The sequence below is a fragment of the Triticum urartu genome, chromosome 5A (genome assembly GCF_056163025.1).
Source record: "Triticum urartu cultivar PI428250 chromosome 5A, HENAU_Tu73, whole genome shotgun sequence".
In the NCBI taxonomy this organism is placed as follows: domain Eukaryota; kingdom Viridiplantae; phylum Streptophyta; class Magnoliopsida; order Poales; family Poaceae; genus Triticum; species Triticum urartu.
The window spans coordinates 517401179-517415457 of record NC_141877.1 but is presented as its reverse complement, the minus strand read 5'-3'; the positions used below and the strand labels follow the sequence as shown (position 1 = coordinate 517415457).

The window sequence follows — 14279 nt, the reverse complement described above, 5'->3', positions numbered from 1 at the left end:
TCGGATCATCATCTCGGCAAGACGAACAAGAGTTCGGCATCGCGAAGGATAAATCATCACCAACATCGCCGCCCCACGAATTACACGGAGCGGGCACAACGGCATCGCCGCACGGTCACTTCATCAAGCTGGCATTGACCACGTCACGACCTACATCGGCAGGGCCGCACTGTTGCTTCTTCAAGCCGGTGTCCATCACGCCAACCTAGTTCGACTCATCGGCTGACATCGAGGCCTCGACATCTCAGCTGGACCGGGGGCTTCGCCATCTCTTCATCAACCTACTCCGAAGACTTCGACGTCACTAGCCGACCAGCTCTGTCACATTAGCTAGACCGAGGGCTTTGCCTCGGTGAGCCAACCTTTGCCAGCATCGCCATGCCGTCGCTTTATCGCCCCTCAGGCAATGGGTGTGCGGATCGAGTCCCAATTTTAGGAATCACCTTTCTTGGGATTGCTACAACAAATAAACCAGATGCTATTAATCCTAGTATTTTTTGCTTGTTTGGGTTCATTTTTCCCAAGGAATTATTACTCTGGTTTGTCTATCATATGTACACAGGTCTATCAAATGGTGGCCGCATTAACGACGGTCGCATGGTGGTTCGGTTAGTTTATGTACATGGTCCGGCGAACGCCGCATCCGGAACTCGGACCGACCTATGAATTCAGGCTTTGCCACGCCTTTACCGCATCACGCCGACGCCCTGCATTGACATTGACTTTGGTGCCAGGCCATATTTCTTTTATTACTCACTTTGCATAAATTATTTATTATGCAACAATTTTTTAAATTATTATTATTACTACTATCTCCGGTTTGCACTATTTTTTGTGCACAGGAAAATGATCCGGGTTGGGCAGTATCGTCAACTCGGCGTACTGACATACCACGTCACCTCGGCTGGACGGGGGGCTTCATCAACACTTCACTACCCCATGCCGGGACTTCGGCATCACTCTGCCGGCCTGCATTGACCGTGCTATGTCACCACTTCGGAGTGCCGAGCTCTTTGCTCCGCCACCTCGGGACCGGCATGGGGGATGGAACCTTGTCCCGCATCAAGCTTGGACCGCGTCATCAATACCAAACACATTAACCAGCTAAGTTGCCTTCATGGTCAAAGTTTTAAATTTTTAACTTGTGTTCGGTTTGACCAAGCATTATACTTTTTTTGGAAAAAAGTTGCTTGTAAAAAATTTCCTTGTCAAAACTTTGTTTGTGACACACAAATTCAAATACCCCGTTTACTTGGGGGCTTCCTTTATGAAGTCTTTCCTCTTGCAAATGATTACACTTGTACGACTTCGTTCCTTGTTCGTGTATTACACCACAATATGCACCATGTTGACTTAAGCGATTTGCAAGCTGGGTTGCCTCGCTCCTGTGTTTACCCCTACGTTCCCGATTGTTCGGCTAGGCAGTAAAGGGAGCACCCCTGCGATTGTCACGATCGGGTCATCCGAGCCGGACCTCAGACTGGGTGAAGCAGAAAGCTAGCGCTCTTGTTGTTTTCAATTATGGTCGGCACACAACGGAACTCATGAGTACAAAAAATCTATTGCACAAGTCTCATAGTAGCAATGAGCAACCGAAGAAAGGTATCGGTGGGGGTACTATTTTCTTCGAAGATGCTTCTTACACTTCGTCAGTAATATAGCATAAGTTCCCTGAGCGCGCTTTGTCTGTTACAGCCTTACGGCCTGATTGCCTGATTATCGGAAACACCGTCGATATTCTCGATAGGTGGAGTACATAACACTCATTGGCCCTTGACCGAAGAGGGAGAAGCCGACGGTCGGTTAAGACGCGTTTAAAGTTCGGGTGAACACAGATATGATATAAGTACTCCAGTACATAGAATCATTATACATAAAATTCTTTCTCAAAGCCGCTAGAGTTTAGTTTGCTAAACTGGCCTAATGAGAAGTACTCCACCTTCGGGATAGGAGGTTGAAGCCGTAGGCTGACCCGCTTGAAGTCTTGAGATAGGATGTGTCATGTTAAAGCACGACAGAAACACTTTTTTTTCCGAAGTCCAATTTTCAGATTGGCACCGAACACTTGATCTTATTCGGACATCAGGTTTTCACTGACGTTTTTTGGTTTTCCAAGCCTATGGCACTTTTAAACTATTTGTGTATTTCCAGCATTAGTCTTGTAGTGCAACGCCGGACACCTTTAGAGATTCGGCAAAAACACTCTCGGATATTGCCATATATGCATCGGTTTCGAATTGTGTCTTCGGTCAATAGTTGGGTTGCCCGGCTCCTGTGCTTGCCTCCTACGTTCCGCTTTGTTCGGCTAGGTGTGCAAAGGGAGAACCACTGCGATTGTGCTTCCAGCTCGCATGGTTATGCACCTCAGTGGAGAAAGCCGAAAACTAACTGTCACAATAGGTGTAAACTAGTCAGCGATCCGATGACTATGTTAAATGACGGTCCGTTCATAACATTGGTCGAAGTGTTTACGGCTTGACCTCGGATGTCGCCGAACACTAACCGGGGGCTCATAGCTAGCTTCCCCAATTTAAAGCTCCTATGACTAAGCGAAAGTTATAAACCCCACATATCTGATTGCCTCGTTTCCGCTAACACAACCGCCTTCGGGCACCAAGACGTCGGCTAAGGGTTGTTTTGTTATTGCGGAAACACCCTGCGTAGTATCTAAGGGGTAGAGGCCGACGATGGGCCACTTTCAACTGATAAACGGTCGCAATGGAGTCAAAATAATGATGTAAAGTACTTGGATACATAGAATCATTACACATAATCTGTGATTTTAGTCTGGATATCGATCCTTACTTTGGCCACCCGTGCCCACATTAAGGCTCGGGGGCTACCGGGCTTTGTGCCCATTATTTACAAATATTAAAGGGGCACAGATCCCCTTATCTGGTGTTGCCACCCGACCAGTGTCTCGGGGGCTACTGCATTGCCTATTCAATGCAGAAAATTCAAAGGGCTCAGTGTTCGGCTTGATCGAACTATGGGAAAGCGCGTCTTCAAACAATAATAAGTACCATCTGGACCTATCTGGCATCAAGCTAATATATCACGGCGACTTCTCACAACCCTCTCTCAGGGGCCCGTTCACCGATCACTATTATCTCTAATATATTACACTGTGTTTTTATTCCTATATATGCTGCCGAGCAAGGAGTTGATCCTCAGGCTGATTTCGCGCATCTACCCGAGTCTCAGGGGTTACTGGGAACAGCGGTTTTATGCTTACCTTCAGGTGCATCTCGGGTTTTAGACTGATACACAACTTGAGGGCTACTGGATATACATCGTCAGAGAATAAACTGCACCAGTTAGAAATATTCACAAAAAATCAGCCCGCGGTCGGGGTGGTGCACCACCATGGAAGCAGTCCGACATAAAGCTCGGGCGCTAGCGGCTAGCTCCATAGAGGGAATTTCTGACATTAAGCTCAGCTAAACTCCTTCAACTTTTTTGGACCAAGATGATCTATGACATCTTTGATATAGTCCGGCGTTGGAGCTTGGACACAGTCCGGCATTGGAGCTCAGATACATTTCGGCGTTGGAGCTCGGAAGCAGTCCGACATTGGTGATCGGCTGCAAAAGATACCTCGAATGCAGTCCAGCGTTGGAGCTCGGACGTAAGAGGACACTGCCTCCCGGGAAAAACTTCAAAACCCGAGGCGTGGCATAAAAATAACAAGGCATTGATAAAGGCCAGAAACTTAAAGGGGCTCCTCGGATACCCGACGTATAAACTCTTCGGATGCACGTTGGTGATCCTCAAGATCGAAGAAGATTTGTTGAACCAGTTTTCAAGACCGACGACCGAAGATGAAGAACAGTTCAAAAGAATCGAGGAGCGTCCCCAACTTGAAGTCCGGTTCAGGGGGCTACTGACGGTGTCCTGGACTAGGGGGTACTCACCATGCCGTCTCCCGATCAGTTAGATTGGGTCGAGGACCCCCATGGCCGTATACTCATGGGCCAGTTTGGACAGCTGCAGCATACAAGGAAGATTCCACAAGACTTGGTGGTCAAGACAAGGACTCCTCCCCCACCGTCGTATTCGGCTAGGACTCTCGTTATCCTAGGCCTCTGGTGCATTATATAAACCAGGGCCAGGCTAGTCGATAGATATACAAACAATCACAATCATAGGCTAGCTCCTAGGGTTTAGCCTTTACGATCTCATGGTAGATCAACTCTTGTAATCCTCATATCATCAAGATCAATCAAGCAGGAAGTAGGGTATTACCTCCATCAAGAGGGCCCGAACCTGGGTAAACATCGTGTCCCCTGCCTCCTATTGCCATTAGCCTTAGACGCATAGTTCGGGACCCCCTACCCGAGATCCGCCGGTTTTGACACCGACATCGGGTGTCTCATCTGATACCGGGGCCAAGAGCAAACAGCGATGCTAACCACTTTGGCTCATCAACTGTGGAAGAGATGGAGGCCGACTTGAAAAGGTTAGATGCCATGGAGGAGGATCATGAAGTTACTTCTCATTTCCGAGCCGGATTCACGATGGGGGAACTACAGAGCTCGGCTATTCCAAACTCGGTCATCCCTACCAACGTTAGATTTCTTTCTTATGAAAATATGAAAAAGAGTGTTATTTGTTCTGCTGCAGCTATGCAACATCCTTGGGTGAAAGGAGCTTTAGCCATCACGAGCAAGCTCTGTAAGCAAATAATGGACCTCAAGCAGCAAGTCAATAAGCTTGAGGAAGAGAACCGTATCGTGAGGGCATCATCGCCAAGAATATCACATCACCACCCCCGAAGGAGACCTAAACACATGGGTATGGGCACTCCCTTTGGCAACTGCCAAGCTTGGGGGAGTGCCCCGGTATCGTATCACCATCACACTTTTATCTTTACCGTTTTTCTTAGTTCGATCCTTTTGGTAATATCTTGATCTAGTAGAATAAAGTTTTAGTATGATCTAGCTTTGAGTTTTGCTTTATGATCATTCTATGTAATCGAGTCCGTGAGCTATATATAATAAAAATTAGTGTTGAGTCAAGGGCTTGATTATCTTGCTATGATCTTGAAAAAATAAAAAGAAAAGAGAAAGAATAAAAAGAAATAAAGAGACATATGGATCTTATGGAGAGTAATGACTTCACATATAAAGAGTATGATGAATAAAAGTTGTTGAAAGTTGACAAACATAGTTTTGGTCATCGTTGCAATTAATAAGAAGTAATAAAGAAAGAGAGGTTTTCACATATAAATATACTATCTTGGACATCTTTTATGATTGTGAGCACTCATTAAAATATGACATGCTAAAGAGTTGATGTTGGGCAAGGAAGACAACTTAATGGGTTATGTTTTCTTACATCTGAGATAAATTATATTGTCATAGATCTTATGTTTTCTTACATCTTTTATGATTGTGAGCACTCATTAAAATATGACATGCTAAAGAGTTGATGTTGAGCTTGCCTTTCCCTCTCATGCTAGCCAAATTCTTTGCACCAAGTAGAGATACTACTTGTGCTTCCAAATATCCTTAAACCCAGTTTTGCCATAAGAGTCCACCATATCTACCTGTGGATTGAGTAAGATCCTTCAAGTAAGTTGTCATTTTTGCAAGCAATAAAAATTGCTCTCTAAATATGTATGATTTATTAGTGTGGAGAAAATAAGCTTATACGATCTTGTGATGTGGAAGAAATAAAAGCGACGTACTACATAATAAAGGTCCATATCACAAGTGGCAATATAAAGTGACGTTCTTTTGCATTAAGACTTCGTGCATCCAACCATAAAAGCACATGACAGCCTCTGCTTCCATATGCGAAGGGCTTATCTTTTATTCTTGTCTTATACTTCATACAAGAGTCATGGTGATCTTCACCTTTCCTTTTTACATTTTATCCTTTGGCAAGCACAATGTGTTGGAAAGATCCTGATATATATAGCTAATTGGATGTAAGTTGTCATGAACTATTATTGTTGACATTACCCTTGAGGTAAAAGGTTGGGAGGCAAAACTATAAGCCCCTATCTTTCTCTGTGTCTGACTAAAACTTCATAACCATAAATATTGCGTGAGTGTTAGCAATTGTAAAAGACTAAATGATAGTTGAGTATGTGGACTTGCTGAAAAGCTCTTATATTGACACTTTCCTATGTTATGATAAAATGCAATTGCTTCATTGACTGAGATTATAGTTTGTTAGTTTTCAATGAAGTTTTTGATTCATACTTGAAATTGTGAATGAATTGTTACTTTAGCATAAGAAATCATATGAAAATATATATATATGTTGCTGTTATAAGAATGATCATGATGCCCTCATGTTCGTATTTTATTTTATCGACACCTCTATCTCTAAACATGTGGACATATTTTTCGATATCGTCTTTCGCTCGAGGACAAGCGAGGTCTAAGCTTGGGGGAGTTGATACGTCCATTTTGCATCATGCTTTTATATTGATATTTATTGCATTATGGGCTGTTATTACACATTATGTCACAATACTTATGCCTATTCTTACATGAAGAGGGAGAATGCCGGCAGCTAGAATTTTGGGTTGGAAAAGGAGCAAATATTAGTGACCTATTCTACACAACTCCAAAAGTCCTGAAACTTCACGGGAGCACGTTTCAGAATATATATAAAATATTGGGCGAAGGAAGTACCAGAGGGGGGCCACCCACCATCCACGAGGGTGGGGGCGCGCCCTACCCCCTGCCTCGTGGGCCCTCTGGCAGCCCTCTGATGCCCATCTTCTGCTATATGAGGTCTTTCATCTAGAAAAAATCACAAGCAAGCTTACAGGATGAAACTCCGTCGCCACGAGGTGGAACCTTGGCGGAACCAATCTAGGGCTCCCGCGGAGCTGTTCTGCCGGAGAAACTTCCCTCCGGGAGGGGGAAATCATCACCATCGTCATCACCATCGATCCTCTCATTGGGAGGGGATCAATCTCCGTCAACATCTTCACCAGCACCATCTCATCTCAAACCCTACTTCATCTCTTGTATCCAATCTTTGTCTCAAAACCTCAGATTGGTACATGTGGGTTGCTAGTAGTGTTGATTACTCCTTGTAGTTGATGCTAGTTGGTTTATTCGGTGGAAGATCATATGTTCAGATCCTTTATGCATATTAATACCCCTCTGATTATGAACATGAATATGATTTGTGAGTAGTTACGTTTGTTCCTGAGGACATGGGAGAAGTCTTGCTATAAGTAGTCATGTGAATTTGGTATTCGTTCGATATTTTGATGAGATGTATGTTGTGTTTCCTCTAGTGGTGTCATGTGAACATCGACTACATGACACTTCACCATTGTTTGGGCCTATAGGAAGGCATTGGGAAGTAATAATTAGATGATGGGTTGCTAGAGTGATAGAAGCTTAAACCCTAGTTTATGCGTTGCTTCATAAGGGGCTGATTTGGATCCATATGTTTCATGCTATGGTTAGGTTTACCTTAATACTTCTTTTGTAGTTGCGGATGCTTGCAAGATGGGTTAATAATAAGTGGGATGCGTGTCCAAGGAAGGGTGATACCCAAGCACCGGTCCACCCACATATCAAATTATCAAAGTACCGAACGCGAATCATATGAATGTGATGAAAACTAGCTTGACGATAATTCCCATGTGTCCTTGGGAGCGCTTTCTTTTATATAAGATTTTGTCCAGGCTTGTCCTTTGCTGCAAAAAGGATTGGGACATCTTGCTGCACCTTATTTACTTTTATTACTTGTTACCCGTTACAAATTAGCTTATCACAAAACTATCTATTACCGATAATTTCAGTGATTGCAGAGAATACCTTACTGAAAACTGCTTATCATTTCCTTCTGCTCCTCGTTGGGTTTGACACTCTTACTTATCGAAAGGACTACGATAGATCCCCTATACTTGTGGGTCATCAGTGATGCGCGTCATTGCCAGGGTTGAGGAGACCCTTGGCGCATGGCGCTTCAGCGCCGCGGATCAAGATAGGCATGTCAGTGCCGAGAGGCTGCAGCTCGCCGCACAATATGATCGTTGGCACGCCAGAGAGCAAGCTAGGCGCGTCCGTGCCGATAGGCTGCGGCTTGCTGCACGATGAGACCGTTGGAGCGGCACAGAGTGAGAGGCGCGACGCGCGACACAGCAAGAGCGGATCCATCGGTGCTTGCCTGCTATCGACAGGGCGTTGCAGCTGGGTACACGTCCCATCAGTACCCCCATTCCTCGCGAGGAGTGGGAAGAGGCCCTCTACGCCGTACTTGCACTAGAGGCCGACCGCGCCGTACTTGCACCAGATGCCCACCACACCGTTCGCATAGGTCACACCGTTCGCCTTGTCCGTGGCCCGCTCGATGCCAACGCGTTGTTCGGTAGGCTCGACCGCCTCCTTGGCCCAGGTGTCCACCTGGGCGTAGTAGAGGAACATGGCTGTTGCATCCTCCAGCTAGTGATCTCAGATAAAATATCCAACTTGGAGCTCGAGACCGTGCTCCAGATGTACCGTGAGCATGTCGACCGCTTGGACGAACGCCTGCACGAGTTCAGGCAGAGCCAAGAGCTACCGTAGGCAAGGGCTGCTGGTCATGGTCACATGGACGCGTTTTATTTTATTGAGTCGTTTCGACGTGGATAGCTATGTATTCACAACAATCATAGTATTGCTCTATTTCAATGTGTGTACTCTATTTTACGTTCTTATATGTTCTTCAATGTGTGTATATACGCTTTCCATTCTGTATATGTCGATAATAACAACTAGATTCAAATTAGTATACAAAAACAGATAGAACATAGAATTCATAATATATGTATATAGTAATTGTTTATTAGTTCATCATAGAATATATAAAATATCATCACATATATGTGATGATACTTAACTACTAGGTATAATGCATAAAATTGAAAACGAACAATACTAAAACTAATAATCCCTCCACTACAAAAAAAGACACATCCGTGACATTTTGGGCCGAATGAAATTTTTTTCTGTCATACATATGACACTTCTATGACGATAATTGTGACAAAACCCGGTATCATCATAGATGTGGTGGGCTCCTACTTCTATGACCAAAAATCATGACAGAAAATGGGCTTTTCGTCCTGGGTGGGCTGGAGACGCAGCTGCATGGCATTCTTTGGGCCGTCCATGACGAAAAAACCGTGGTAGAAGCGAGGGCGAGGAAAATTTCGGGGAGTTCCCGGTTACGGTGGGAGGTCGGGGGCCGAGCGATGCGCGCTTCTCTCGTACATGTACGTGCATGTGTGCGAGGCGTTGGCTCTAACTAAACCCGAGCGAGGCATTGGGCTCTAACTGAACCCGAGCGATTGCACTTCAGGCTACACGTTACTGAACCCGAGCGATCGATCAATGGCTGTTAACTAAACCCGATCGAGCGATTCCTTCGCTAGTGCTGCTAACTAAAGCCGATCGATTGGATGAACAGTGAGTGTTGCAGGGGGGGGTGGATGAACAGTGAGCGGTGGCGTTGCCTCTGGATGAACAGGACCCCGTTGTGTGGTGGAGGGCTGGATGAACAGTAGACGGTGGAGGGGTGCCCGTGGAGGGGTGGATGAACAGGACCCCATGGTGTGGAGGGCTGGATGAATAGTAGATGGTGGAGGGGTGCCCGTGGAGGGGTGGTTGAACAGGACCCCGGGGTGTGGAGGGCTGGATGAACAGTAGACGGTGGAGGGGTGGTTGAATAGGACCCCATGGTCTGGAGGGCTGGATGAACAGTAGATGGTGGAGGGGTGGTTGAACATTAGCCGGTGGAGTAGCGCACGGTGGAGGCTGGATGAACAGGAGCCCGTGGATGAACAGTCGCAGGTGGAGGCTGGAGGAGGTCGACGGTGGATGAACAGTAGCTCATGGATGCTGGAGGCGGTCGACGGTGGAGATGAACAGTATCCCGTGGAGTCCCGTTTTGCGGTACGCCACACCCCTCCTGATGAACAGGACCCCCATTTCGACTGTAGCGCTCCAACACAAGTCCGTTTCGTCCGTTTTGCGGTATGCCACACCCCTCCCGATCAACAGGACCCCCGTTTCGACCGTAGGAGGTCCATTTCCTCCGTTTTGCGGTACGCCAGACCCCTCCCGATGAACAGGATCCTGTTTCGAACGTGGCCGGTCGAACACAAGGCCGTTTCCTCCGTTCTGCGGTACGCCCAGCCTCGTTTCCATCGCATGTTCCGTCCAAGCCCTCCCGATGAACACGACGCATTCCGTTGCCTCCCCATGAACACGACGCATTTCGTTGCCTCCCCATGAACACGACGCATTCCGTTGCCTCCCCATGAACACGACGACGATGCTGTTTCTCCGTTCCGACCCAGCCATGTACACGAGCCCTCGCCGTACGTATGCGTGAGTAGGCGTTCAAGACCCTGCCCGTATGTACACATACGTGGCCGTATTTTCTTTCTTGCACCCTGGCCGCCTCTACTACGACACATGTGCGCCTCTACATCGACCAGTATATATGTACGTACACGTTCGCGACCAGGATGACAACGCTACGTACGCTTCGACCAGGTGGGTCCCGACTGTCAGGCACTTCCTTGCGTGCGAAGATGTAGCTGGTGGGTCCTAGCAGTCAGGGGGGCGAAATACGGTGGCCCGTCCGGTGGGTCCCCACTGTCAGGTGGAGGAATAATTATTTTGCACGTAATAAGGAGGCACTTCCATGCTGCGGCCGTGGACCCAGCTGTCAGCCTCTCCACGTACAGTCCACGTCCGATGGAAGCCGTTCCTTGACCACGTTGACCACGCCGCGCCGAGAGCACCAGGGTGGTGGACGACGGCGAGGCCTAGGATGGGGACGACGCGGAGCCGGGGAAGACGCGAAAGTGGATGCCCACGCGTAGAGGAGTACGAGGGTTCACTGGTTCGCTGCGGTGTGAGGCTGCCGTCGCCGCAGAATAACAGGGGGTGTGGGTGAGTAGAGGGATGGCCTGGCCAGCGGGGGGAGTAGTAGGGGGCGGTGAGGCCTCCGCCGCATCGCAGCCGGCTACGGGAGGCAGGAGCACGAGGCACGACCGGCACTAGTTTGGGCGGCTGGAGCAAGAAGACCAGGGGTTGAAGAAGCACTACGGCCGTTGGATGGACATTGTACGGTCTCTGGAGCTAGAATCGTGCATATTGACTAAGTTGACAAAGCCCTCCGTCCCCGTCAACTTAGTAGGCCCACAAGTCAGCCTGCCCCTATACTGGGTCCCAGCTAACAGGGGGAGTATTCATTATTTTTGTGCATAATAAGGAGGCACTTCCTTGCGTGCGAAGATATAGCTGGTGGGTCCGAGCTGTCAGCGGCGGTAATGTTTTTTTCCCGAAATACAGAGGCCCTTTCAGTGGGTCCCTGATGTCAGGTGGAGGAATCATTATTTTGCGCGTAATAAGGAGGCATTTCCTTGCATGCGGTCGTGGACCCAGCTGTCGGCCTCTCCAGGTAAAGTCCACTTCATATGCATGTCGGTCGTTGACCACGTTGACCAGGCCGCACCGAGAGCACCAGGGCGATGGACGACGGCGAGGCCTAGGAAGGGAACGACACGGAGGCAGGGAAGACTCGGCAGTTGTTTCCCACGCGGAGGGGAGTACGACTGTACGAGGGTTTACTGGTTCGTCTGCTGTCGCCGAAGAATAACAGCAGGTGTGGGTGAGTAGAGGGATGGCTAGGCCAGCAATGGGAGTATGGTGGGGCGGTGAGGCCTACGCGGCAGCAGAGCCGTCCGCGGGGAGGAGGGGGCAGGCAGTCCCGCCGGCGCCTGTTTGAGTGGCTGGAGCAGGAAGAGCAGGGATTGAAGAAGCACGATGGCCGTTGAATGGCCATCCAACAGTCACTGCTTGTGCGTCAACCTTTTTTTAGGAAAGCCTCAAATCTATGGAAAACAGCATACAACCCATCTGCCATTATTTCTAATAATTTACAGCCCATTTGCTAATTATTAAGGTTTTTTTGGAGCCCATATTCTTTTTGTTAGCATTATAGCCCATATTGTGGCCACGATTAAAAAATTATACGAAATTTTGCATATTTCGTTGCGGTCCAAACTGTTTTTAATCCCAAAATTTCGACTCACATTCAAACTGATTTTAAAAATAAATGTATATCAATATAAATCCAACAAATTCTCCATGTATAAAAATTAATGTAATTTCAAATCTCGAAATGAAAAAAAGATATTTGAAACTAATTGCCGGTTTGATGTGTTTTAAAAATGTACAGCCCATTTCTCATTACTGATGGACCATTTTCTCGGCCAGCCGAATGAAAGCTCTCCTCGTCTTGAAAGATTTGCAGCCCAACAGGCCTGACAAAGCGACTTACTTGGCAAATCACAAAAAAACTGGGTTGTGGCCGTGGACCCAGCTGTCAGCCTCTCCACGTATAGTACTCTTCCGATGGAATGTCGTTGACAACGTTGACCACGCTGCACCGAGAGCACCAAGGCGGTGAACGACGACGAGGCCTAGGAAGGGGACGACGCAGAGCTGGGGAAGATGTGGCAGTGGATGCCCACGCGGAGAGGAGTACGAGGGTTCACTGGTTCGGCTGCGGTGTGAGGCCGTCGCCGCAGGGCCTGGCTAGCGGTGGGAGTAGTAGGCGGCGATGAGGCCTCATCGGCAGCACAGCCGGCCACTGGAGGCAGGAGCAGGCGGTCTCCCCGGTGCTGGTTTGGGCGGCTGGTGCAAGAAGAGCAGCGATTGAAGAAGCAGCAGGACCGTTCGATTCAAATCCAACGATTACTGCTGCTAGAATCGTTTGTTGACTAAGTTGACAAGCCCTGCGTACGCGTCAACTTAGTAGGCCCATAGGTCAGCCTCCCAACCGGTGCACCCCAGATGTCAGTGGGAGGAATCATTTTTTTTCGCGTAATAAGTAGGCAGTTGATTGCGTGCGGCCAGGCCAGCGGAGGGAGTAGGGTGGGCCGGGGAAGCCTGCGCGGCATCACAGCGGTCCACAAGAGGAGGGAGCAGGCAGTCCCGCCGGCGCTAGTTTAGGCGGCTGGAGCAGGAAGATCAGAGATTGAAGAAGCACGTCGGCCGTTGGATGGACATCCAACACTAACTGCTGCTAGAATCGTGTGTTCACTGACAAAGCCTTGCGTAAACAAGTCAGCCTCGAAATCTGTGGCGTGTACAACCCATTTGCTATTATTTTTATAATTTTTACTCATTTTCTAATTCATATGGAATTTATTGCAGCCCGTTTTCCATTTTTAGAATTGCTGGCCATTTTCTGGTCAGTACCACGGTCAAAAAATTAACTAAATATGTGGGAAATTTCGAAAATTCGCAAATTTTTGCTGGGGAACGAAATATTCTTAATCCAAAAATTAATAGCCATTGTCGGTGTCAAAACCAGCGGATCTCGGGCAGGGGGTCCCGAACTGTGCGTCTAGGCCGGATGGTAACAGGAGGCAGGGGACACAATGTTTGACCCAGGTTCGGGCCCTCTTGATGGAGGTAAAACCCTACGTCCTGCTTGATTGATATTGATGATATGGGTAGTACAAGAGTAGATCTACCACGAGATCAGAGAGGCTAAACCCTGGAAGCTAGCCTATGGTATGATTGTATGTTATCGTTGTCCTACGGACTAAAACCCTTCGGTTTATATAGACACCAGAGAGGGTTAGGGTTACACAAGGTCGGTTACAAAGGAGGAAATATTCATATCCGTATTGCCTAGCTTGCCTTCCACGCCAAGTAGAGTCCCATCCGGACATGAGACGAAGTCTTCAATCTTGTATCTTCATAGTCTAACAGTCCGGCCAATGGAGATAGTCTGGCTGTCCAGAGACCCCTCAATCCAGGACTCCCTCAGTAGCCCCTGAACCAGGCTTCAATGACAATGAGTCCGGCACGCAGTATTGTCTTCGGCATTGCAAGGCGGGTTCTCTCCAAATTCCGTGTACCTATCGAAATAGTGTTCGGTCTCTTGCGAATGTTGCACTCCTTGGCTTCCACGCCCAATAATGGCCACTTTCCATGTGTTGAGCGAATGTGAAGAGCCAGGGTGTTTTCGCATTTACCCCCCTAGCTGTGTAAATGAGCCGCCTATTAAAAATACGAGGATTCAGATCCAAATCACACCATCCTCCCTTGGCGAGCCTTCATCGGAGCGCACCCGATAGAGACCCATTCCATCATGGCCGGTCGACGCAGCTCCTCCTCTCGCTCTCCTAGCTCCAAGCCTGGAGATTGGGAGAGATGTTCCATCCCGCACAGCAAATTAGTGATGCTTCAGACCAAGGGATTTCTTCCCCCAGCGTACCTGGTCCCGGTTCGAGC

At 47.9% G+C, this 14279-nt stretch overlaps 1 pseudogene; it reads left to right on the top strand.

Annotated features, from left to right (window-relative positions):
• LOC147972382 (uncharacterized) overlaps positions 1 to 14279 on the top strand; it is a 242583-nt pseudogene that overhangs the window by 56265 nt on the left and 172039 nt on the right.